The sequence below is a fragment of the Lepidochelys olivacea genome (assembly GCF_965140295.1).
Source record: "Lepidochelys olivacea isolate rLepOli2 genome assembly, chromosome: 4".
Classification (NCBI taxonomy): domain Eukaryota; kingdom Metazoa; phylum Chordata; order Testudines; family Cheloniidae; genus Lepidochelys; species Lepidochelys olivacea.
In genome coordinates this window covers 147573720-147600599 of record NC_140414.1, presented here as the reverse complement: position 1 = coordinate 147600599, position 26880 = coordinate 147573720, and the positions used below count along the sequence as shown (strand labels likewise).

Sequence of the window (26880 nt, the reverse complement as noted above, 5' to 3'; positions counted from 1 at the left end):
GCTCACCACGCACCCCAGCTGCATTGCTCCTTCCCTGGCACACTAGTTATTGTCCCAGCCGCTCAACAGACATTTCCCTGGCAGGGCTATATTCATTGTGGGGAGAGAGGCTCCCAGCCAAGCCAGGCTCAGCACAGCTCCGGCTGAATCAATGAGTTCCAGCCCAGCGGCTGCCTGCAGAACCCACAAGGAGCAGGTAACCTACAGAGACAAGAGACCCACTAGAGACAGGGGAGATTAGCCAGCTAAAGAGCAGGGCTGGCGGTCACACTTCTGCATTCTTTCCGGAGGCTGCAGCATGAACTTTGCTTTGCTTTTCCACTCTCCAGCTGCCTCTACCCGCTGAAAAACCTCCCCAGCAACCAGCCAGGGAACCCGCAGCAGACAGACCGACCCTGCCTTGGAGAGAGAGTTTCTCTGGGTGTCACAGGGGAAACTCCCCTCCCCACAGATGCCCAGGGAAGGGAAGAGGGGGTGAGGAACGAACAAGGGTGGGAAGGAAGGAGGGGCGGGGGAGACGAAGGGAAGAATTCAGCGGAGCAGGCGAGGAAGGGGAGAAGGAGAGGGAGGGGGAGCAGACGAGAGGAGTCGGGGCAGAGCAGGGGGGAGCTGAGGCAGGAAACAACTAGGGGGAAGCAGGGCGTGGGAGGGGAGCTGGGGGACTGGGGCAGGTGGGGGAAGTGGGGCAAGAGCAGGGCTAGGGGAGCAGGGGGACTGGGGTGGGGCAGGTGAGGCTGGGGCAGCGGGGATGGATTGGGGCAGGTGGCAGCCGGAAGGGGGCGTGGCGGGTGGGGGCTGGGGTAGCTGGGGTGGACTGAAGGGGGCAGGAAGGGATCGGGGTAGATGGGGGGCAGCGTAGGAAGGGGCCAGGGGTCCAGGACAGGTGAGGGGGGACGGGGAGGCGGGAATTGACTGCAGCAGGCGGGGTGGGAAGGTGGGGCGGGGCCGGCAGGGAAGATGAGAGGGAAGATGGGGGGCCGAGAAGAGACCGGGGCAGATGAGGGGGCGGGGTAGATGAGGGGGAAGGGGCGGGGGCGGGGCCGGCAGGGTACATGAGGGGGAAGGGGCGGGGCCGGCGCACTCAGCCCCGCAGCGCTGCCCAAAGCCCCCCGCGACCCGCTCTCCGGACACGCCCCCGCCCGCTCCCATTGGCCCGATCTCGTCTCCGCCTCCTCGCTCGCTCATTGGCCAGGGCGGTTCCGGGGCCTGTGAGGGCACTAGGCGGCCCCTCCTTACGGGGGGCGGGAACTAGGGGGAGGGGTCACCCAGTTGCGGGGCGACGGGTCACGAATGGACCAATGACAAGCCCATGGGGTGGGACTGTGAGTCTGGGACTGGCAGCCAGGACTCACCCCATGTGCTTCCCTAAGTTAGCCGTGTACTGCTGGGGGCCCCACTCCCTGGGGGCTGGGTCCCTCCCCACCCTCTGCCCATCCTCCCCTTCCTTCCTTCCTTCCCAACCTCACCCCCCCTTCACCTAGCCCACCCCCTTGGGCCCACTGCCCATCCCCCCCCTTCCTTCCCAATTTCACCCCCCCCTTGGGCCCACTGCCCATCCCCCCCTTCCTTCCCAATCTCACCCCCCGCTTCACCTAGCCCACCCCCTTGGGCCCACTGCCCATCCCCCCCCTTCCTTCCCAATTTCACCCCCCCCTTGGGCCCACTGCCCATCCCCCCCTTCCTTCCCAATCTCACCCCCCGCTTCACCTAGCCCACCCCCTTGGGCCCACTGCCCGTCCTTCGGGGCCTCGGTCTCGCGGGGTCAGACTCAGTCAATGGCACGTAGGCTCCCAGCAGCCTGCGTGTTGGCTCTAGAGAAGAACACACTGCGCGTGAGCGTGTGTTGGAGTGCAGAGCCCACGTGCTGACATTCCGGTCCCTGCGACAGCGCCCGTCAGGGCCTTAGAGGGGTGACTCATGGCCATGGTGGAGCCGTCGGTCCACCCGCCGGAGTATCATGACCAGCAGTTGTAACGTGACAGGCCTCAACTCTGCTGCCAGCGGAGGGCGCCCCCAGATTTCGCTGGAGCCAGTTCGGGGAACTCCCTCCTTCGCTCTACTCTCGGGCCTGGTCCGCCCTGGGCAACGGACCTGAGCGAAAACTGCTGCTCCCCACCGCCAGGGAGGTGGGGTCCGACACTTCTTTTCCTCCGGGGTGGTTGAACTGGTGGCCGGTTTGGAATGAGAAACTTTCCAGACCTTTTCCCTGGGGTTGACCTGGTGGCTGGTCGGAGCCAGGTTGGATCCTGGCAGCCCGTTTGCACTCAAGAGAAAATGGCTGCTCCTTTTCACTGGGGGACCCAGGGGTGGGGGGCTGGGGGTACAGCACCCCCAGGTGTCACTGTGAGAAGGTGGCCGGGGCTGCTGTCAGAAGCACACAACATGCTTTGCAGCAGAGGCCCTGCCCAGTCTGTGCGGCAGTCCCCCCTAGCGGGGGAGGAGGAACTTTTTTGGGGGGCGGTGGGTGAGGCTGTTGGCCCCAGATGCCAGTCGGGGGGGTCCACTCCCGGCCCCACCGGAGAGTATCTGCTGCAGGACCCGCCGCCCAGGCCTCAGGCTACGCTCCTGGCTCAGGGTCCCCCGGCTGCCGCCTGGCCCTGCCACCCTCCCTCAGCTCCTGCGCCCAGGGTCCCCCGGCTGCCCGCTGGCCCCGCGCCCTGGGGGGCTCTGGTTCTGGCTCCACACTGGCAGCAAGAGGGCTAGGGAGAGCCTTGGGACCCGATTGTGTTCCACGGAGATGGGTGTTAAAAGACGGTGACCTATCCCAGGTCAGGGCTGACCCAGAAGGAGAGCAGCGCTCCATTTCTTTTGGTGGGAGAGAATCCTGGTTGCAGCCCTGAGCCTGCACTCGCCTGCCAGCCTGATGAGCTCCTACCAGGGGGATCGACCGGACCCTGGGGGATCTCAGAAGCTTGTTGGAGACAAGCCCTGAACAGAAGGGCGGGGTCCCAGCGAACATTTGCTGGACGAGCCTGCTTGGAGTGGTGGGATTGTTTTGGTTCCTGATTCCCTTTGGACGTTGGTGGGAAGTGGGCCTTGGCCCACCGCCACCTCACAGAGACATGCCGCTGGGTGAGTTGTGCCCTGGCAGGCCACAAGAAAGGCACTACAAAAGGTCCCCCCCTGCTCTCCTGCTGGTAATAGCTCACCTTAAGTGATCACTTTCGTGACAGTGTGTATGATAACACCTATTGTTTCATGTTCTCTATGAATCTCCCCACTGTATTTTCCACTGAATGCATCCCATGAAGTGAGCTCTAGCTCACGAAAGCTTATGCTCAAAGAAATTTGTTAGTCTCTAAGGTGCCACAAGTCCTCCTTTTCTTTTTGGAGAATCCACCATGACCCTTGGTACATTGTTCCAATGGTTAATTACACTCCCCATTAAAAACATATGCCTTATTTCCAGTCTGAAACCTTCCCTCCGCCCCCATCTGGGTTGACAGCAGGGTTTGAACCCAGAACTTTCTTGTGCGAAACGTTCTGTTTGTAGAGCATCCTTTCATGGTTGGAGTGGCATAATATGACCCCTGTGTATGTGAAATTTAAAATAACCAAGCCTGCCGCTAAGGAAATGCTCCATTAATGAAGTACAATAACTCCTCACTTAAAGTCGTCCCGGTTAATGTTGTTTCGTTGTTACGTTGCTGATCCATTAGGGAACATGCTCGTTTAAGTTGCGCATTGCTCCCTTATAACGTGGTTTGGCAGCCACCTGCTTTATCCACTGCTTGCAGGAAGAGCAGCCCGGTGGAGCTAGCTTGGAGGGGGGGGGGGTGTCTTAGAGCCATGGTGGGCCGGCAGCCCCCCATCAGCTCCCCTACGTTCCCTGTGCGGCAGCAGTTCAGCTGTCCCTCCCCGCACTGCCGTGTGATGCTCCTGCCCTCTGCCCTGGAGCTGCTCCCTGGAGCCTCCTGCTTCCTGTGCAGGAATGACGGCGGCTAATGTCAGGGTGTCCCCCTCCCCCCGCTCCTGCCCCCCACTTACGCCATCTCCATAGAGCCGCCTAGAATTTACATTTGCAGATACTGTTGCAGTAGGAATGAACTTTTATGAAGTAGTGACTTCTCCTCTGGATGTATTGTGTGTGAGAGAGAGATTCTTGACTCACAGGAACATGGGAACAGCCAGACTGGATCTGACAAGTGTTCCTCTAGCCCAGTACCCTTCCTTCGACAGGGGCCAACACTAGGTGCTTCAGAGGAAGGTGTAAGGACCCCATCGCTAGGCAGATATGGGAGAATCATAGAATATCAGGGTTGGAAGGGACCTCAGGAGGTCATCTAGTCCAACCCTCTGCTCAAAGCAGGACCTAATCCGCAACTAAATCATCCCAGCCAGGGTTTTGTCAAGCCTGACCTTAAAAACCTCTAAAGAAGGAGATTCCACCACTTCCCTAGGTAACCCATTCCAGTGCTTCAGCACCCTTCTAGTGAAAAAGTTTTTCCTAATATCTAACCTAAACCTCCCCCGCTGGGTGAATCTGCCACCATGAAGGTCTTGTCTTGATCTCTAATAATAGAAGATGGGTTTAAAGCCCTGAAAACGGTTTATCTCCCTTTCAATACTCTTTTTTTTAAGCATTATGTATTATAATCTTGGATATTCTTATTATCCATATGAACATCCAATCCCGCTTTGACTCTTCCTAAAGTCTCAACAACATCCTGTACCAAGGAGTTCCACAGGTTAATTTACAGCTGGAATGAAAAAGTAATCTATATTTTTCACAAAATTCTGCCAGGGGAGGATACACTTAGTTTCCAGCCCCTTAATTCCATCCTGTTTCAGGTGACACCAAATCTTACACGCTGTTATGCTATCAATAAAAATAGGTCAAGATTTTCCCAAATAAGGGCCCAGAGTTTGGCTCCTTATTCTGTATTTAGGTGCCTAAATAAGTGCTAAGCACCCAACAGCCCCCATTGACTCTGGTGGGGGATGCTGGTGCTTCATATATTTGAAAATGAGGCCACTTCATGTGGATTGAGGAGTCTAACTGTAGGCTCCTACTTTTGAAAATCTTGGTCTTTCTATACTTTTTCAAGGACAAAGTCGAAATGTTGCCAGAGGAAGTTGCGTTAATGGAATCACCTTGTCCCAGAGGTGCTGGCTCTTCCCTTGGCAGTGGTCACAAAAAAGAGGTTTTTGGTTAAGTGAGTAAAGAAAATGAATAGATTTTTCCAGTCCCTTATTGTCCTTCTGCATAGCTCACACAGCCCAGGTTGAATATCAACAGCACGTCACTGCAAGGTCAGTTTCTGGTTCCCTGGTACTTGCAGGCTGTTTCATTACTGATGCTACAGCCAAGCAAAAAATTGGCGTTCTATCCCCAGATCTTCCATTGACTTGCTGTGGGACCTTGGGCAAGACACTCTGTGCATCTCTTTCACCCTTCCTCTGTCTTGTCTCTTCAGACCGTAAGCTCTTTGGATCAGGAACTCTCTCTGTGTTTGTACAGCACCGAGCACAATCGGGCTGAGACCTCAGTTAGGCTTGGAGATGCTACTGAAATACAAATAATAATGGAAAGAGATCAATTCACATTCTATTTTTAAACAGAGCCTGAAACTGGGGCCTAACCGGCTCTTAATCTCCCCATCAAAGGGAGGGAATCCAACGTTATGCACGCATTTGAAAAACCCTAACCTTTCCCATTGAAGCATCTGATTTATATCATAATCAGGAAAGGCAAAGAGTCCAATGTGTTTTCCCTTAACGATGTGTCCTAGGTCCTGTGACCTGGACCTATTGCAGGTAGGCACCAGTAGCAGAAAGGTCTGTTGGAAGAGCATTGAATGTCTGGCACAAACTTTTGTTGAATTTTATTTTCCAATATGATTTGACTCTCTGTCTAGGTTTTTCTGTGGCCCACGTCGTCGTGAAATCTTGGGGCTGTGGGGTCTGAAACTGGAGTTCCCAGGCTTTATCACCATATCTCAATTCACCTCCCCTCATATCGTCCCAACTCCAGCAATTGCTCACAGGGAAATCTTTAATATGGTTTTAGTTGTTGAGTAGGGTGTGATGATAAGCCTTCGCCAAAGGGAATTGTTAACAGCTTGTGGCCTATTCTGAAGAAGGTGGCAGCTATTAAACAACCACTGCTGCTTTTCATAAAGCTTGCCCAGTATAAAATACCCAGGGGTACAGAAATAGTCACTCTTCATATTGAAAAGTGTTGGAGAAAGGAGCCTTGGAAAAGGTCAGAGCTATTGTAAGGGCTGTAAATATTCCATTGCTCCTGTGTGTGCCATACGTGACCCGAGGATAATCCCAGGATTTAGGTTTTCCAGAGATGCTGCTCCCTCCAAAACAAATTCAATTAAACGAGGGGAAAAATGCCGCTGGGGGAGCTGCCAAGCCAGTGGTTCGTTCTGGCTGTTTCCTCCTCGGTGCTAAGCTCCTGTGGTAAATTGCTTCTGCATAGCTGAGAGAAATTGGTCAAAATAAATCAGCGAGGAGCACTAGCACATGTTCTGAAAAGAGAGCAGAATTTGCTAAACTAATCAGGATAATATCCAAATTGATGGGCTTGCCGATACCAACCACGTGTGCCTTCTGGGGAGTCTTGTGCATTGCAGCAATGTCTGCCAGGAGGCCTAACGCAAGAGGGACTGGTTAGGCTCTAAAATTGGATCACTGAGTTGCTTGTTTCATTAGAAAGCCGACTGAGCTAGTCATTGGAGAGTTGAACACTCTTTGGGATCCTTTTCAATTTAAGGCCAGAAGGACCCGATACGATCATCTAGTTTGACCTTCTGCACAGCACAGGCTGGAGAATCTTGCCCAACAATTTTGGCTTCAAGCCCATAGCTTCTGTTTGAGCTAGAGCATATCTTTTAAAGAGACATCTAGTTTTGATTTAAAGACTCCAAGTGGTGAAGAATCCATCACTTCCCTAGGTAAGGTGTTGTGATGATTGATTACCTTCACTGTTCACAATGAGTACCTTATTTCTAGTCTGAATGCGTCTAGCTTCACCTTCCAGCCATTGGATCTCATTCTGCCTTTTGCAGCTAGAATATAGAGCCATCTGCTGTCAGAAATGTCTTCTACATGTAAGTTCTTGGAGACTGTGATCAAGTCACCTGTTGACCTTCTCTTGGATAATAGTCTATCACAGTGAGGCATGTTTTCAAGACCTCTATAGCAGTTGGTATTGACTCTAGCCATTCTTGGGGTAACAGGAAAGTTACCAGTGCCTGGAATGGAGTGGTGTTCTTGCTACTTTATTTTAAACTCCAGGGGGTACCGAAGTATACTGGAGGGAGACGCTTTAGAAATGGAGATATTTATCCTTGTAAATACAAGCTGTGATTTATACTGTGGTAGTGCCTAGGAATCCCGATCATGGATCAGGGCCCCTTGTTCTAGGTGCTGCACAAACACAGAACAAGAAGAGGTTTCTTGTCCCAAGAAACTGACAGTCCCAGTATAAATACGTTATAGAGTCCAAGGCCAGAAGGAACTAATGTGATCATAGTGTCTGACATCCAGTATAACAGAGTCTAGGACTTCCCTGAATTGATAACAGAATCTCCGTATAATAAAAAAGTAAAGACCTGTATCTATGCCATGCCAAGAGTCCTCAACCATTCTGCTAACAGAGGGATCTCAACCAACCACCACACTGACATTACACCGAATCTGCATGCACCAGTTTCAGCGGTTCTAAGGAGTCAGTGCGATGAAGGGGACTGCTCAGAGTGGGGATTACTTAGTCCAGCTGCCACAGTTCTTCAAAGGTTGATTCACCACCTGTACAACCCAACACAAAGTTGCCAGCGCAACCCACCCATAACCCCCTATTCACAAATCAATACAACCAGCACACACAATAACAACACACACTCACGGCCTCTTACTGCAACGCTTACGCCTCAATGGCTCCTCCAGAACCTTCCCCCACCCCCTCCTTAACGGCCAGCCTGTGCCACTTGAAAAATAATGCCCTATTCCTCCAGAACCTTCCCCTGGTACCTGCCTAACTGCCGGCATGTGCCCCCATACAGACAGCGCCCCACTCTTCCAGAACCTTCCCCCCAAACCACTAACTTCCAGCCTGTGCCCCATACAAACAGCACCCCGCTCCTCCGGAACCTTCCCCCGCCACCTCCCTAACTGCCAGCCTGTGCCCCCATATAGACAGCGCCCCACTGTTCCAGAACCTTACCCCTACCCTCTAACTGCCAGCGTGTGCCCCCATACTGACAGCACCCCGAACCTTCCCCCGCCCCTCCCAACTGACAGCCTGTGCCCCCATACAGACAGCGCCCCGCTCCACCCAAACCTTTCCCCGCCCCCTCCCTAACTGCCAGCCTGTGCCCCATACAGACAGCGCCCCGCTCCTCCCAACCTTCCCCCGCCCCCTCCCTAACTGCCAGCCTGTGCCCCCATACAGACAGCGCCCCGCTCCTCCAGAACCTTCCCCCGCCCCCTCCCTAACTGCCAGCCTGTGCCCCATACAAACAGCGCCCCGCTCCTCCCAAACCTTCTCCCGCCACCTCCCTAACTGCCAGCCTGTGCCCCCATACTGACAGCACCCCGCTCCTCCCAAACCTTCCCCCGTCCCCTCCCTAACTGCCAGCGTGTGCCCCCATACAGACAGCACCCCGCTCCTCCCAAACTTTCCCCGCCACCTCCCTAACTGCCAGCGTGTGCCCCCATACAGACAGCGCCCCGAACCTTCCCCCGCCCCTCCCAACTGACAGCCTGTGCCCCCATACAGACAGCACCCCGCTCCACCCAAACCTTTCCCCGCCCCCTCCCTAACTGCCAGCCTGTGCCCCAATACAGACAGCACCCCACACCTCCCGAACCCTCTCCCACCTCCTCCCTAACTGCCAGCCTGTTCCCCCATACAGACAGCGCCCCGCTCCTCCAGAACCTTCCCCCCCCCAAACTGCCAGCCTGTGCCCCCATACAGACAGCACCCCGCTTCTCCCAAACCTTCCCCCGCCCCCTCCCTAACTGCCACCCTGTGCCCCCATATACACAGCGCCCCACTGTTCCAGAACCTTCCACCAGTACCTCCCGAACTGCCAGCCTGTGCCCCCATACAGACAGCGCCCCGCTCCTCCCAAACCTTCCCCCGCCCCCTCCCTAACTGCCAGCCTGTGCCCCCATACAGACAGCGCCCCGCTCCTCCCGAACCTTCCCCCGCCACCTCCCTGCCAGCCTGTGCCCCCATACAGACAGCGCCCGCCTCCTCCTGAACCTTCCCCCGCCCCCTCCCTAACTGGCTGCCTGTGCCCCCATACAGACAGCGCCCCGCTCCTCCCGAACCTTCCCCCGCCCCCTCCCTAACTGCCAGCCTGTGCCCCCATACAGACAGCGCCCCGCTCCTCCCGAACCTTCCCCCGCCACCTCCCTGCCAGCCTGTGCCCCCATACAGACAGCGCCCTGCTCCTCCTGAACCTTCCCCCGCCACCTCCCTAACTGCCAGCCTGTGCCCCCATACGGACAGTGCCCCGCTCCTCCCAAACCTTCCCCCGGTACCTCCCTAACTGCCAGCCTGTGCCCCCATACGGACAGTGCCCCGCTCCTCCCGAACCTTCCCCCGGTACCTCCCTAACTGCCATCGTGTGCCCCCATACAGACAGTGCCCCGCTCCTCCCAAACCTTCCCCCGCCCCCTCCCTAACTGCCAGCCTGTGCCCCCGTACAGACAGCACCCCGCTCCTCCCAAACCTTCCCCCACCACCTCCCTAACTGCCAGCCTGTGCCCCCATACGGACAGTGCCCCGCTCCTCCCGAACCTTCCCCCGCCCCCTCCCTAACTGCCAGCCTGTGCCCCCATACAGACAGCGCCCCACTGTTCCAGAACCTTCCACCAGTACCTCCCGAACTGCCATCGTGTGCCCCCGTACAGACAGCACCCCGCTCCTCCCAAACCTTCCCCCGCCACCTCCCTAACTGCCAGCCTGTGCCCCCATATAGACAGCGCCCCACTGTTCCAGATCCTTCCGCCAGTACCTCCCTGCCAGCCTGTGCCCCCATACAGACAGCACCCCGCTCCTCCCAAACCTTCCCCCGTCCCCTCCCGAACTGCCAGCCTGTGCCCCCATACAGACAGCACCCCGCTCCTCCCGAACCGTCCCCCTACCCCTCTAACTGCCAGCCTGTGCCCCCATACTGACAGCACCCCGCTCCTCCCAAACCTTCCCCCGTCCCCTCCCTAACTGCCAGCGTGTGCCCCCATACAGACATCGCCCCGCTCCTCCAGAACCTTCCCCCCCCCAAACTGCCAGCCTGTGCCCCCATACAGACAGCACCCCGCTCCTCCCAAACCTTCCCCCGCCCCCTCCCTAACTGCCAGCCTGTGCCCCCATACAGACAGCGCCCCACTGTTCCAGAACCTTCCACCAGTACCTCCCGAACTGCCATCGTGTGCCCCCGTACAGACAGCGCCCCGCTCCTCCCAAACCTTCCCCCGCCACCTCCCTAACTGCCAGCCTGTGCCCCCATACAGACAGCGCCCCACTGTTCCAGAACCTTCCACCAGTACCTCCCGAACTGCCATCGTGTGCCCCCGTACAGACAGCGCCACGCTCCTCCCAAACCTTCCCCCGCCCCCTCCCTAACTGCCAGCCTGTGCCCCCATACAGACAGCGCCCCGCTCCTCCAGAACCTTCCCCCGCCCCCTCCCTAACTGCCAGCCTGTGCCCCCATACAGACAGCACCCCGCTCCTCCAGAACCTTCCCCCGCCCCCTCCCTAACTGCCAGCCTGTGCCCCCATACAGACAGCACCCCGCTCCTCCCAAACCTTCCCCCGCCCCCTCCCAAACTGCCAGCCTGTGCGCCCATACAGACAGCGCCCCGCTCCTTCCGAACCTTCCCCCGCCCCCTCCCTAACTGCCAGCCTGTGCCCCCATACAGACAGCACCCCGCTCCTCCCGAACCTTCCCCCGCCCCCTCCCTAACTGCCAGCCTGTGCCCCCATACAGACAGCGCCCCACTGTTCCAGAACCTTCCACCAGTACCTCCCGAACTGCCATCGTGTGCCCCCGTACAGACAGCGCCACGCTCCTCCCAAACCTTCCCCCGCCACCTCCCTAACTGCCAGCCTGTGCCCCCATACAGACAGCGCCCCACTGTTCCAGAACCTTCCACCAGTACCTCCCGAACTGCCAGCCTGTGCCCCCATACAGACAGCGCCCCGCTCCTCCCAAACCTTCCCCTGCCCCCTCCCTAACTGCCAGCCTGTGCCCCCATACAGACAGCGCCCCGCTCCTCCCGAACCTTCCCCCGCCACCTCCCTGCCAGCCTGTGCCCCCATACAGACAGCGCCCGCCTCCTCCTGAACCTTCCCCCGCCCCCTCCCTAACTGGCAGCCTGTGCCCCCATACAGACAGCGCCCCGCTCCTCCCGAACCTTCCCCCGCCCCCTCCCTAACTGCCAGCCTGTGCCCCCATACAGACAGCGCCCCGCTCCTCCCGAACCTTCCCCCGCCACCTCCCTGCCAGCCTGTGCCCCCATACAGACAGCGCCCTGCTCCTCCTGAACCTTCCCCCGCCACCTCCCTAACTGGCAGCCTGTGCCCCCATACAGACAGCACCCCGCTCCTCCCAAACCTTCCCCCGCCCCCTCCCTAACTGCCAGCCTGTGCCCCCATACAGACAGCACCCCGCTCCTCCCAAACCTTCCCCCGCCCCCTCCCTAACTGCCAGCCTGTGCCCCCATACAGACAGCGCCCCGCTCCTCCCGAACCTTCCCCCGCCCCCTCCCTAACTGCCAGCCTGTGCCCCCATACAGACAGCACCCCGCTCCTCCCAAACCTTCCCCCGCCCCCTCCCTAACTGCCAGCCTGTGCCCCCATACAGACAGCGCCCCGCTCCTCCCGAACCTTCCCCCGCCCCCTCCCTAACTGCCAGCCTGTGCCCCCATACAGACAGCGCCCCGCTCCTCCAGAACCTTCCCCCGCCCCCTCCCTAACTGCCAGCCTGTGCCCCCATACAGACAGCACCCCGCTCCTCCAGAACCTTCCCCCGCCCCCTCCCTAACTGCCAGCCTGTGCCCCCATACAGACAGCACCCCGCTCCTCCCGAACCTTCCCCCGCCACCTCCCTAACTGCCATCCTGTGCCCCCATACAGACAGCACCCCGCTCCTCCCGAACCTTCCCCCGCCCCCTCCCTAACTGCCAGCCTGTGCCCCCATACAGACAGCGCCCCGCTCCTCCCGAACCTTCCCCCGCCCCCTCCCTAACTGCCAGCCTGTGCCCCCATACAGACAGCGCCCCGCTCCTCCTGAACCTTCCCCCGCCACCTCCCTAACTGCCAGCCTGTGCCCCCATACAGACAGCACCCCGCTCCTCCCGAACCTTCCCCCGCCCCCTCCCTAACTGCCAGCCTGTGCCCCCATACAGACAGCGCCCCGCTCCTCCTGAACCTTCCCCCGCCACCTCCCTAACTGCCATCCTGTGCCCCCATACAGACAGCGCCCCGCTCCTCCCGAACCTTCCCCCGCCACCTCCCTAACTGCCAGCCTGTGCCCCCATATAGACAGCGCCCCACTGTTCCAGATCCTTCCGCCAGTACCTCCCTGCCAGCCTGTGCCCCCATACAGACAGCGCCCCGCTCCTCCCGAACCTTCCCCCGCCCCCTCCCTAACTGCCAGCCTGTGCCCCCATACAGACAGCACCCCGCTCCTCCAGAACCTTCCCCCGCCCCCTCCCTAACTGCCAGCCTGTGCCCCCATACAGACAGCACCCCGCTCCTCCCAAACCTTCCCCCGCCCCCTCCCTAACTGCCAGCCTGTGCCCCCATACAGACAGCGCCCCGCTCCTTCCGAACCTTCCCCCGCCCCCTCCCTAACTGCCAGCCTGTGCCCCCATACAGACAGCACCCCGCTCCTCCCGAACCTTCCCCCGCCACCTCCCTAACTGCCATCCTGTGCCCCCATACAGACAGCGCCCCGCTCCTTCCGAACCTTCCCCCGCCCCCTCCCTAACTGCCAGCCTGTGCCCCCATACAGACAGCACCCCGCTCCTCCCGAACCTTCCCCCGCCCCCTCCCTAACTGCCAGCCTGTGCCCCCATACAGACAGCGCCCCGCTCCTCCAGAACCTTCCCCCGCCCCCTCCCTAACTGCCAGCCTGTGCCCCCATACAGACAGCGCCCCGCCCCTCCCGAACCTTCCCCCGCCACCTCCCTAACTGCCAGCCTGTGCCCCCATACAGACAGCGCCCTGCTACTCCCGAACCTTCCCCCGCCACCTCCCTAACTGCCAGCCTGTGCCCCCATACAGACAGCACCCCGCTCCTCCAGAACCTTCCCCCGCCCCCTCCCTAACTGCCAGGCTGTGCCCCCATACAGACAGCGCCCCGCTCCTCCCGAACCTTCCCCCGCCACCTCCCTAACTGCCAGCCTGTGCCCCCATACAGACAGCACCCCGCTCCTCCAGAACCTTCCCCCGCCCCCTCCCTCACTGCCAGCCTGTGCCCCCATACAGACAGCACCCCGCTCCTCCCAAACCTTCCCCCGCCCCCTCCCTAACTGCCAGCCTGTGCCCCCATACAGACAGCGCCCCGCTCCTCCCGAACCTTCCCCCGCCCCCTCCCTAACTGCCAGCCTGTGCCCCCATACAGACAGCACCCCGCTCCTCCCAAACCTTCCCCCGCCCCCCCCTAACTGCCAGCCTGTGCCCCCATACAGACAGCGCCCCGCTCCTCCCGAACCTTCCCCCGCCCCCTCCCTAACTGCCAGCCTGTGCCCCCATACAGACAGCGCCCTGCTCCTCCCGAACCTTCCCCCGCCACCTCCCTAACTGCCAGCCTGTGCCCCCATACAGACAGCACCCCGCTCCTCCCAAACCTTCCCCCGCCCCCTCCCTAACTACCAGCCTGTGCCCCCATACAGACAGCACCCCGCTCCTCCAGAACCTTCCCCCGCCCCCTCCCTAACTGCCAGCCTGTGCCCCCATACAGACAGCGCCCCGCTCCTCCCGAACCTTCCCCCGCCACCTCCCTAACTGCCAGCCTGTGCCCCCATACAGACAGCGCCCCGCTCCTTCCAAACCTTCCCCCGCCCCCTCCCTAACTGCCAGCCTGTGCCCCCATACAGACAGCACCCCGCTCCTCCAGAACCTTCCCCCGCCCCCTCCCTAACTGCCAGCCTGTGCCCCCATACAGACAGCGCCCCGCTCCTCCCAAACCTTCCCCCGCCCCCTCCCTAACTACCAGCCTGTGCCCCCATACAGACAGCGCCCCGCTCCTCCCAAACCTTCCCCCGCCCCCTCCCTAACTGCCAGCCTGTGCCCCCATACAGACAGCGCCCCGCTCCTCCAGAACCTTCCCCCGCCCCCTCCCTAACTGCCAGCCTGTGCCCCCATACAGACAGCGCCCCGCTCCTCCCAAACCTTCCCCCGCCCCCTCCCTAACTGCCAGCCTGTGCCCCCATACAGACAGCACCCCGCTCCTCCCAAACCTTCCCCCGCCCCCTCCCTAACTGCCAGCCTGTGCCCCCATACAGACTGGTGGCCACTGGGGGTCGGGGGGCAGAGTACCCGGGCTGCGGTGAACGGGGAAGGTGGTTCTCCCGAAGGGCTCGAGCCTGCCTCTCTTACCCAGCTGCAGCATCCACAGGGCGGGGCTCACAAGCCGCTTCTCCCGGGGCCAGCGGCGGCTGCCCTTTTTCCCCTGGCTCATTTGTGCGGGTTCCTGCGGGTTCTTGTCATGATGCTGTCGAGCTGGTCAGTGCAGGGACAGGCTCGGCGTCCCGGGCATGCTGAGCTTGGTGTGAGGAAGGGGATGGAGCTACTTCTGGGCCCGAGAGTGCTCCTCGTCCACCTCCCCTTCCCCCCCCTTCCTCACTCCTTCACCGAGCTGACCAGCTAAGGGCCACCTGGAACCTCCCGCAGGGACAGGTGGTCGGGGAAACACCTTCGGGGTTTCTCCACCATGGATGCAGCGTGGGGTTGCTGGGCCTGTCCTGCGGGGCTTCGGTCTCGTGGGGTCAGACTCAGTCAATGGCACGTAGGCTCCCGGCAGCCTGCGTGTTGGCTCTCGAGGGTAACGCACTGCGCGTGCGCGTGTGTTCGAGTGCAGAGCCCACGTGCTGACATTCCGGTCCCTGCGGTGTAATCCTCACTACTGCGCCCGTCAGGGCCTTAGAGGGGTGACTCATGGCCATGGTGGAGCCGTCGGTCCACCCGCCGGAGTATCATGACCAGCAGTTGTAAAGTGAAGGGCCTCAACTGTGCTGCCAGCGGAGGGCGCCCCCAGATTTCGCTGGAGCCAGTTAGGGGAACTCCCTCCTTCGCTCTACCCTCGGGCCTGGTCCGCCCTGGGCAACGGACCTGAGCGAAACTGCTGCTCCCCACCGCCAGGGAGGTGGGGTCCGACAGCTCTTTTCCTCGGCGGGGGTTGACCTGGTGGCCGGTTTGCAATGAGAAACTTTTTCCAGGCTTTTTCCCTGGGGTTGACCTGGTGGCCGGTTTGCAATGAGAAACTTTTTCCAGGCTTTTTCCCTGGGGTTGACCTGGTGGCCGGTTTGCAATGAGAAACTTTTTCCAGGCTTTTTCCCTGGGGTTGACCTGGTGGCCGGTTTGCAATGAGAAACTTTCCAGACCTTTTCCCTGGGGTTGACCTGGTGGCCGGTTTGCAATGAGAAACTTTTTCCAGGCTTTTTCCCTGGGGTTGACCTGGTGGCCGGTTTGCAATGAGAAACTTTCCAGACCTTTTCCCTGGGACTTTTCCTTGGGGTTGACCTGGTGGCCGGTCGGAGCCGGGCTGGATCCTGGGGGCTGGTTTGCACTCAAGAGAAAATGGCTGCCGCTTTTCACTGGGGGACCCAGGGGTGGGGTACTGGGGGTGCAGCACCCGCAGGTGTCACTGGGGGAAGGTGGCTGGGGCTGCTGTCAGAAGCATACAACATGCTTTGCAGCAGAGGCCCCCCCAGTCTGTGCGGCGGCCCCCCCTAGCGGGGGAGGGGGAACATTTTTGTGGGGGCGAGGGGCGGTTCAGGCTTTTGGCCCCGGCAGCCAGTCGGGGGGCTCCGCCGCTGAGTATCAGCTGCAGGACCCGCCGCCCGGGGCTCAGGCTCCGCTCCCAGCCCCAGGTCCCCCGGCTGCCGCCTGGCCCCGCCGCTCTCTCTACGCTCCCTCGCCCAGGGTCCCCCGGCTGCCCGCTGGCTCCGCGCCCTGGGGGGCTCCGGCTCCGCTCCCGGCCCCTCACCCCACGGCTGCCGCCGGCGCCCTCTGCCCCGGGGCTCCGCTCCTGTGGTCCCCTAGCTCCGCTTCTGGCCCTGCCGCTGATTATCGGCTGCAGGACCCGCCGCCCGGGGCTCAGGCTCCGCTCCCAGTCCCAGGTCCCCCGGCTTCCGCCTGGCTCTGCCGCCCTCCCTACGCTCCCTCGCCCAGGGTCCCCCGGCTGCCCGCTGGCTCCGCGCCCTGGGGGGCTCCGGCTCCGCTCCCGGCCCCTCACCCCACGGCTGCCGCCCTCTGCCCCGGGGCTCCGCTCCTGGGGCCCCCTAGCTCCGCTCCTGGCCCCGCCACTGATTATCGGCTGCAGGACCCGCCGCCCGGGGCTCAGACTCCGCTCCAGGCCCCGGGTCCCCCGGCTGCCTCCTGGCCCTGCCACCCTCCCTCAGCTCCCGCGCCCAGGGTCCCCCGGCTGCCCGCTGGCCCCGCGCCCTGGGGGGCTCTGGTTCCGGCTCCACACTGGCAGCGAGAGGGCTAGGGAGAGCCTTGGGACCCGATTATGTTCCACGGAGATGGGTGTTAAAAGAGGGTGACCTATCCCAGGTCAGGGCTGACCCAGAAGGAGAGCAGCGCTCCATTTCTTTTGGTGGGAGAGAATCCTGGTTGCAGCCCTGAGCCTGCACTCGCCTGCCAGCCTGATGAGCTCCTACCAGGGGGGTCGACCGGACCCTGGGGGATCTCAGAAGCTTGTTGGAGACAAGCCCTGAACAGAAGGGCGGGGTCCCAGCGAACATTCGCTGGAGGAGCCTGCTTGGAGCGGTGGGATTGTTTTGGTTCCTGATTCCCTTTGGACGTTGGTGGGAAGTGGGCCTTGGCCCACTGCCACCTCACACCTCGCAGAGACATGCCGCTGGGTGAGTTGTGCCCTGGCAGGCCACAAGAAGGCACTGCCTGGGTAAGGCGGGTACTCACCAAAATACCTGTGAGTCCCCGAAACGCCGGTTGAGGCAAAGGAGGAGGTAGGAAGGTGCCTGGCTCAGCACTGAGCTGTCTAATCTCTGTCTAACCCCTCTTCTTCTCAGTCAGCATGGAGGTGTCTGAGAGATGCACCCATTGATGCTGAATTCTAGGTATCCAAGTGGCTCTCCCCCACTTCCCTCCCCGGCAAGTCAGACCCGGCGAACATGCCTCTTGCCGTTTCTCTATGGCTAGGGCCATAGTTTGTGGACTCTAGTGTGTCCCAGATCCCTTTTCTAAAGCACCTTATAAGCAAAAAGTATCGTTATCCCCTTTCGAGAGGCTTCCCCGAGGTCACGCACCGCCAAGTCTGAGCTAAGATCAGACCTCCCGCCTCTCCTTCGGCCACTGTGACCCCCGATCACGGTAGCCACCGCCAGTGCCACATGCCTTGGAAGGCCTGAGGGGGAGAGCAATTCCCTAGGGCACTCCAAGGGGCTGTGGCTCGGAGTCAGGGGGTGACATTCGGAACGGGAGAACATCGGCTGAATGTCAGGAATCACTTCCCAGCCAGGAGGTCTACTAGACTGGGAAATAGCCTCTTGAGTGAAGTGGTGGAAGTTTTGGCCCTAGAGTGGGCCAGGAAACAGTCCCTGGCATAAAGGCCCATCCTGTATTGACCCACTCCAGCGCAGGGGGTGGGTACAGGGCGTACCACCCAGCCAGAGTTACCCAGCATAACAACTTCTAGCCATATTTACCATCGCCACCCACATTGCTCACTACACATTGCATCACACGCTTCGGGGTTGGCTTGGTCAACCCAGAGGACGCAATCTCTGCACAGCACGCTCTGGCCACGCACTGCCCATGCACCACCTGCTGTTCACCTCGCCTTGCATCCCAAGCTTAGCCTGTCCCTTGTAAATGGTACCCCTTGTCTCAGCTAGTGCAGGCATCCTGTCTCTAGCCTGCCGAGCCAGCGACCTTCCCAATCGTGTCCACTCAGAAATGAGGCAAGTTCTTTATGCCCAGGCCTGTGTCGGGACACAGCTTAGATCTGATGCTGGAAGAGCAAGGAGAGGGTCTGAGGGCCGGGGTCCTTTCTGACGGCCGGGGGAGAGCTGCAGGCTGGGATGAAGAGGACTATCAAATGCGTCGAGTTGTGGCCCTGTGGCTAGAGCAGCAGCTGAAGAGTCAAGAGGTCTGGTCTCTTCCCAACTCACCATGATCTTGGCAAGGTCACAGCCACTCGCCCTGCCTCAGTTTGCCCATCTGTAGATACCTCTCAGGGACACTGTGAGGCTTCAGTCATTCATGAATATAAAGCACATGGAGGCTGTTGGTTGGAAGGTGATGGGCAGAGTGTTATTATTGCTTCTCCGTAAGCCCATGATTGTCCCACTCAGGAGTGATCTGCATTGGTCTGTTCCAATAAACAGCACAAGCCCAACAGTATCTGCCTGCCTCTGAAATGTGATTAAAACCAGGGGGAGGTTTTAAATATTTAAATATTTAGCTTCCCTCAGGAGCTCGCAGCAAGAGCTGATGTTAATTGAGAGTCTGGCACACAAATGATTATTGATTCCTTGGCTCTTTAAAACACACTAGGCTCAGGGCCCAACTTGGCAGCATCCTGTTGAACAAGGCAGACAGTTGAGGGGGAGGAGGGTCTGCTAGTAGCTCTGGGGACTGCACTGGGAGATATTTTATCCACTGCTTGTGTTCCAGAAGCTCTTGGAGGCCCTAGCCAGGGTCAGACACATTCTATGAAACAGTCTCTGCCCCAGCCATCTTACAGTCTAAACCAAGAGGAGATGGGAGAAAGGACGGATTATCATCTCCAGTGTAACAAGGGCTGAAATGACTGGCCTAAGACGGAGACGGAGAGTCTGTGGCAGAGTCAGAACCTGAGCTCCGAGCTCCTGCGTCCCCATTCAGAGCCTGATCCTCTCAATACGTGGGCAATAGACTGGCATAGTGCTTGTGATCATGTCTCCGAGGGGCTGGCCTCACCTGTGACACTGGCAGACTGGGTGCCAGCTCCGGCCAGAGCCCCAGGCCAATTCACTTGTGTGTTAGTGTAGTTCAAAGGGATTGTTAAATGTGTATGAGTGTATTTGGGATTTAAATGCCATGAACACGAGTGGGATGTTACCTGCATTGTTTTCACTTATCTGTATCCCATTATAACATAGGAGCAAACATTTACACTGTGTAGACCCTGTAACTAAATAACCCATCAGACAAGAAAGAAGCCTTGTTGAATGCAAATGAAGAGCTTTAACAGAAAAGAGCTAATTTCAAAGCTAGTGGCCATTGTGTGTGATGACCGGAGGTCAGAGACTCAAGGTGCATTCCTCATTCACCATCATCAAAGGGAAAGCCCACGTGGGTAGTGACACTGTCCGCTTTTTTTCTGTGAGAAGAAGCTATAAGAATATCCTGCCTCTCTGGACTCTAACAGGGAAGTGCACTAGATACAAAGTGGAAATCCCCAGACCCAATCCGGGTATCCTGAAAAGACTTTTTTGGAAACTGGCTGTTTATTTTATCACGGCCACCATTTGGAATTACACACTGTGACTCACCTGTGCATATAGTTTACCTGTTTTACCCCCTCAATAATCCTTATTTCCTTTTCTTAGCTAATAAACCTTGAGTTAGTTTACCATAGAATTGGCCGTCAGCGTTGTCTTTGGTGTAAGATCTAGAGTACCGATTGCTCTGGGGTAAGTGACTGGTCTCTTGGGTCTTGGAGCAACCTGACGCAGTGTGGATTTTTGTTTAAGTGACCTTTTATCAGGAGTTCTGGTAGGGCGATACCGTCCAGTACGCAGTACTGCAAGAGTTTTTAGCGGGTACGGGAAAGACTTGGGGCTAGGCCCCGCTCCGGAGCAGGCTAGGGGGGGCTGCACTCCGCTCCTTGAAGGAGCAGAACACAGCTAGGGAGGGCATTCATTCTTTAAATGGCTTTATGAGCACAATACATATGCTATCAAACTTAGACAAAGGCTTTGTTTAAGTTTTCTAGCATATGTATTGTGCTGTTAAGTTGGTCAGGAGTCCTCAAGAGGGGAGGGGTGGGGCGGACAGAAGGTGTTTAAATAGTGGTTTTGATTCTGTTTCTCCCCATTGGTCTGAATTATCCGTGACACCCATACTGCATCACATCCAGTCCAAATCAGCAGAGGAATGCCTCTGCCTGCACTGACCAGCGGATGTTTGGATTCTGATGTCAGCCCAGTTCTGCAGCCCAACGGGAATCAGGTGTTGTCCTCAGTGTACACAGAATTCTTCTTTGCAGCCAAACTAGTCTAACATGCATTTTGTGAACTGGAACTGGAGCAGCAAAACAAATTCCTCCTTTTCCAGCTTTGTGGGTGAGAGAACTATAAGTGAAGATGATAATGCCGGACACAGAGGGCCTTAAACCGGCTGCCTCAGGAATCTGCCAAGAACTTTGCTGAAAATATGTCCCTCAACGGAGCTAAGACGTATCACACATCTGCCCACCTTTACGTGACTGACACTCCTTCTGATCTGAGAGCCCAGGCATTGGCAGTTTCATCCAGAACAATTTACAAACTTGGAACCGAACACTGTAAACCCTTCATCATTTGATCAATCCCATGGAAGACAATGGGACTATCTGCATGACTATGGACCACTTTTGTGGACTGGTAAGCGTTTCAGGAGTCTGTTCCTATAAAGGAAGTTGAATCCCCCATTGAAATGCAATGTTTAGGTACAATACCATAAAGCAGTTTAGGATACAGTTCTTCTTAAAATTTGTCTTTTAAGAAGTCAGACATATACTGAAATGGCTCCTCACCCAGCTCCCCATATTCCATATAAACAGACTGAAATACTACATATGTGGGGGGAAAGTGAGTTGTTAAGCATGTTGATGTTTGTATATACAAAGGGAGGTGTCGGAGGGGATGGGGAGAGTGTGGGGGCCCCTGGTTGGGGTAGGGTGGGAGGAGTCACAGGGAGGGTCACCTAGGGAGGTCACGTGCCCCCCATTGTGTCCCTCCCATGAGTGCAGTACCGGCAAGAAATGATTTCTACTTGCACCACTGCCTTTTATCACAATGTCCGGTTTGTCGGGGTGGCAAGATAGACTGGAGAGTCTTAGAGGACTGTCTGTGACTCCAGGGTAAGACTGGTAGAGGGATCCAGGTGTTCACATTTGTCACTGGCTTGGTGAAATCTAACTATAGAACTCACCATCAGCTTGGGGGATCTGTCTTTTTCTGGAAGCCTGGCCTGAGGTTGTGAGCCACTCCAAACAGCAGGACATGTCTCCTCCTGTGGACTGGCCTCAGTGACTATAAACGCCTGTTGCATTAGCCAGGTAGTTTGGGGGGTTGTGAGGATTTTTTTCTATCTTTAAATTCTGTAGTACAGGACTCATAAGCAACCCTACAACAACAGCAACGCAATGTGCAGAACCCAGCATGCAGGAGTGACCCTACGATAAGAGTAGACAAGAAGCTGGATATGAGTCAACAGTGGGATGATTTAATTGGGGATCGGTCCTGCTTTGAGCAGGGGGTTGGACTAGATGACCTCCTGAGGTCCCTTCCAACCCTGATAGTCTATGATTCTATGAAACCAGTGTGCAAAGCCCAGTGCTTGGAGTGACCCTACAATAACAAAGAACGTACATCTCAGCGCTGGTGAGTGACCCCGCGAGAACAAAGCGGTGTGCAGAACCCAGAGCTGCTGAGTCATGCGACAGTTCAGCTTGTCTCTCAGGTTTCTAGTTCACACAGCGCTTGCTGTTATTGACACGAGCACCTCCTACTTTACCCAAACAAACACATTTTAGCTTTTACTATAACAGCAAAGTCTCCTGCTCTCATAACCACCCAATTCTCAGCCTTTGGGTATATTTTACACTTGGAAGGGGAAGGGGAAGGGTGGCTACTGCATGTATTAACATGCTTGCAGGGTTTAAATAGATGCCAGGGGATTGCTGGTTAGCTCAGCGACTGTGGGCTGCACACAGCGGTTTGTTGTTATAGGCTATCTTGCGTGTGCGGGATTGTGTGCACCAATCTGTTGTTGTTGGGTAGTGTCATGGGGTGACTTGGCCCCTTTCAGGGGCCTCCATCCATCTACAGGAAGGGATGGGGGAATTAGACTTGGCTTAGACTTAGACCTGCCCAGGGTCTTGCTCCTTCCGCACTGCCGCGCCTTGGGAGAGATACAAGCAGCAGCCTTGCAGACACAGAACCACTACGCAGCACTAGTTCATACTCCGTGGGTTTTCTTTGTCATCACAATGAGATGAACATCAGTTTCTACATAACGAATGTGTAAGGCCAGCGGTTCTCAAACGCGGTCACCAGGGGCTTTTCTTGCGGCCTCAGCCTCATGGACTGTTATGTGGGGCGGGGGCAAAATAGCAGCCCCTTCCTGTTGCTCCTGGATGCCCGGCCTTGGTGTCGATTGCTGGGGTCACCAGCACTGGTTGGGCCCTGCTCCCCCTGTGGAGATACCTGGGGCACAACGCTGGAGGACCAGGCAGCTGGTGAGTTTCCCACCTTCCCAAGGGTGGTGGGGTTCAGGCTTTGGGCTTCAGCCCTGGGGTGGCGGGGCAGCAGGCTCTGGCCACAGGGCTACGGGCTCCAGCCCTCCACTGCCTCCCGCCGGCGCCTCCCCGGACTCCTTACCCCCACTCCATCTAGGGCTTAATTTCTCCCCAGGCTTGTTGACAGGGCTGAGTAAGTCTGATGTGAATAGTGATACTTCTGTTTGTTAATATCACTTTTCACTGCAGACTTATTAGCTAGCAATACATAAATTACAATGATTTGGCAGTGTATATTTATTTGTTTTTCCTAAAGCTAAATTAAGTATTTTAGGAAAAAGCGTGAGAGTGGCCACCAGCAAGAGTTGGTGGCCGCACTCTGAGGCCACCAAAAAATTTGTTCTGAGAACCCCTGTATCTAGGCCCTTTATTTGACACGTTGGCAAGAAGGAAATTTTCCCTAGAGAGTAAACTGATGGCGTCAGGAATTAGTCAGCTGCATCAGTCTCCTCTTCACATCAGTCTAAGTTTGAGAAAATAGTCACAAGAAGGTGCCAACTCCTCATTCCACATACAGCGTTACGTTGAATGCACCCAAAGCTAGGGACATCAGTAGAGCCCTGCGCAGATACCAAATCTGGATCTGCATCTGATCCGCAAACATGGTACGCGGGGATCTGCAGATTTGCAGGGCTCTAGCCATGGGGATGCTGCATAGCTGAAGACACAGACCCCACAGCCTTGTGTGGCAGCAGGAGCGGACATGGGGCAGGGAGCCAAGATTCATCAGCTTTAGGTATGGCTCTGTCCAACTTCTTACGTCCTGACCATCACATAGGATGTGCCAGACTGGATCAGACTTCTGGTCGATATAATCCATTATCCTGTCTCTGACAGTGGCTAGAACTAGCTGCTTCAGAGGAAGGTTCAAAAAACCCCACAGCAGGCAGATTATGCCAATTTCCCCCTCCCCCACGAAGATTTCCCTCCTAATCCCTTCGTATCCATATAAATGTCCAGTCCCTTTTTGTTGCTACATTTTCAGCCTCAACAATATCCAGTAGCAGTGGGTTCCACAGGGTAATTATTCACCATGTGAAAATGTGTTTCCTTTGATCAGTTTTGAATTTCCAGCCTTTTCACTTCAATGAATGTCCCTTTGTTCTTGTGTTATGAGACAGAGAACAGACGCTCCCAATCTACCTCCACTGGACCATACAGACTTTTATCTCCTCTCTTTCATCATCTTTCCCAGGTAAACAAGACCAGGCTCTTCAGTCTTTCCTCATGAGAGGTTTTGTTGTTTTTTTTCCCCCAGCCCCTTGATTCTTGTATGAACTCCCCATCAGTGATCCCACTGATAGGAGTCCTGTCACTGGCTTGTTAGGTATCCTCAAGCAAGTCATGTCATCACTTTGTGCTTCGCTTTCCCACTCTGTTAAATGGGGATATCAATTCTGACCTACTCCGTGGGACGAGGTGTGAAGTTTTCTGAGTAGACAAGAGTGGACAGTTATTGGTCTGCGTGAAGTGGGCGACTTTTACTGTTAATATTGGCCCAGCTTTATTATTTTGTATAGTAATTAGCTGAATATGCATCTAGACACATTGATTTTAGGGCCAGAAGGGACCACTATGATCTAGTCTGACCTCCTGCATAACAAAGGCTAGCGGAGTACTTTCAAGGGCTCTCTTTTTCATTTCCAGTATCTGGCCTGTAGGCATCCCATACATGAGGAAGTATCATTTCTCCCCCTGTTCCTCTCTCTGTCTCTCACACACACACCCAGCTCCAGAACGGAGAATTGCTGTCTTGCCCTTCCTGAGGCTGCTGCATGGTAGGGTGTCTGCTACTCTACCCTTCCCCCAGGCTCCATATTTTGGGCAGCTGCTGCCTCCCACACAGCTCCAATACCAGCCTCTGCAGCAGCTGAGAGCTGTGCTAAGCATGAATTTGAGATGTTTTTGACATTTTCACAGCCACACCTCAAGTTCCCAAAGGCTGCAATGAAAATCACTAGGGTCTTCCCCACTTCTCTGCTGCCCCTTAGCAGAGCCCTGAGCAGCACCAGGTGCCCCGGAGGTGTCCAGATTCACACAGATAGCCCCAGGTCATGCTGGGAAATTTTCTCTTCCTAAAAAGAAGAGCTAGAAACATAGGGCACCATTTTCAAAGGCACTGAGCACCCACCAATTCCACTGGAGCTCAGCGTCCTGGAAAAGTTGGGCTATTTTAAAAAAAGAATAAAAGCTTAGATTCTGCAGGAACTAAGGGTTCATGCCCCGGACTCACCAGTAAGGTAGCAGCATTTGAGTGCTGATAGAATTGTCTAAATGCCATAGAACCCCTTTCTACACAGACTCTGCTGTGGGCCATGTCTACGACCAATCCCACTGGCTTCAAAACCAGCGTTCCCTGTATCTCAGGTACCTAAATGATCCAGAATTCCTACTCATTTCCATTTACCCCTCTCTCATCACACCCTCCCCCCAGCACTTCTACAGCCAGGCTACCAAGAAACACTCCATCAGACCTTAATACCCAGTAATATATAGGGGGAGAGCTCACCACGCGCCCCAGCTGCATTGCTCCTTCCCTGGCACACTAGTTATTGTCCCAGCCGCTCAACAGACATTTCCCTGGCAGGGCTATATTCATTGTGGGGAGAGAGGCTCCCAGCCCAGCCAGGCTCAGCACAGCTCCGGCTGAATCAATGAGTTCCAGCCCAGCGGCTGCCTGCAGAACCCACAAGGAGCAGGTAACCTACAGAGACAAGAGACCCACTAGAGACAGGGGAGATTAGCCAGCTAAAGAGCAGGGCTGGCGGTCACACTTCTGCATTCTTACCGGAGGCTGCAGCATGAACTTTGCTTTGCTTTTCCACTCTCCAGCTGCCTCTACCCGCTGAAAAACCTCCCCAGCAACCAGCCAGGGAACCCGCAGCAGACAGACCGACCCTGCCTTGGAGAGAGAGTTTCTCTGGGTGTCACAGGGGAAACTCCCCTCCCCACAGATGCTCAGGGAAGAGGGGGTGAGGAACGAACAAGGGTGGGAAGGAAGGAGGGGCGGGGGAGAGGAAGGGAAGAATTGAGCGGAGCAGGAGGGGGAGCAGACGAGAGGAGTCGGGGCAGAGCAGAGGGGAGCTGAGGCAGGAAACAACTGAAGGGGAGCTGGGGGACTGGGAAGGGGCAAGTGATGACAGGACGGGATCGGGTTAGATGAGGGAAAAGGGGCGCTGCCGAGGCAGGTGGGGGGCGGGACCCGCTCTCCGGACACGCCCCCCACGCTCCCATTGGCCCGATCTCCTCGCTCGACTGGCAGCCGGGGCCAAAAGCCTGAACCGCCCCCGCTCGCAAACGAAAAGTTCCCCCTCCGCCGCTAGGGGGGGTCTCTGCTGCAAAGCATGTTGTCTGCTTCTGACAGCAGCCCCGGCCACCTTCCCCCAGTGACACCTGCGGGTGCTGCACCCCCAGTCCCCCACCCCTGGGTCCCCCAGTGAAAAGCGGCAGCCATTTTCTCTTGAGGGCAAACCGGCCCCCAGGATCCAGCCCGGCTCCGACCGGCCACCAGGTCAACCCCAGGGAAAAGGTCTGGAAAGATTCTCATTGCAAACCGGCCACCAGGTCAACCCCAGAGAAAAGCCCCAAGGGAAAAGGTCTGGAAAGTTTCTCATTGCAAACCGGCCACCAGGTCAACCCGAGGGAAAAGCCCCAAGGGAAAAGGTCTGGAAAGTTTCTCATTGCAAACCGGCCACCAGGTCAACCCCCGCCGAGGAAAAGAGCTGTCGGACCCCACCTCCCTGGCGGTGGGGAGCAGCAGTTTTCGCTCAGGTCCGTTGCCCAGGGCGGACCAGGTCCGAGGGTAGAGCGAAGGAGGGAGTTCCCCGAACTGGCTCCAGCGAAATCTGGGGGCGCGCCCTCCGCTGGCAGCACAGTTGAGGCCCGTCACGTTACAACTGCTGGTCATGATACTCCGGCGGGTGGACCGACGGCTCCACCATGGCCATGAATCACCCCTCTAAGGCCATAATTGGCACTGTAGTGAGGATCAACACCGCAGGGACCGGAATGTCAGCACGTGGGCTCTGCACTCGAACACATGCGAACTCGCCGTGTGCTACCCTCGAGAGCCAAACACGCAGGCCGCCAAGGAACCTGACGTGCCGGGTGTAAGTCTGACGCCGCGGGACCAAGGCCCCGCAGGACAGGCCCAGCAACCCCACGCTGCATCCATGGTGGA

The 26880-nt window shown here is 57.2% G+C and overlaps 1 long non-coding RNA gene across 2 annotated transcripts in view; it reads right to left on the bottom strand.

Annotated features, from left to right (window-relative positions):
- The window catches only part of LOC311519870, a 41246-nt gene extending 15440 nt beyond the window's left edge, over nt 1–25806 (bottom strand). Inside the window, exon 1 of one of the 2 annotated variants that reach the window (XR_014711402.1) lies at nt 25489–25806. This is a non-coding gene — a long non-coding RNA (uncharacterized lncRNA). Of the gene's footprint in view, nt 1–14566; nt 15274–25488 lie in introns of those variants that run through there. The other variant, XR_014711403.1, reaches the window with a different exon arrangement.
- Nucleotides 25807–26880: the final 1074 nt, after the last annotated feature.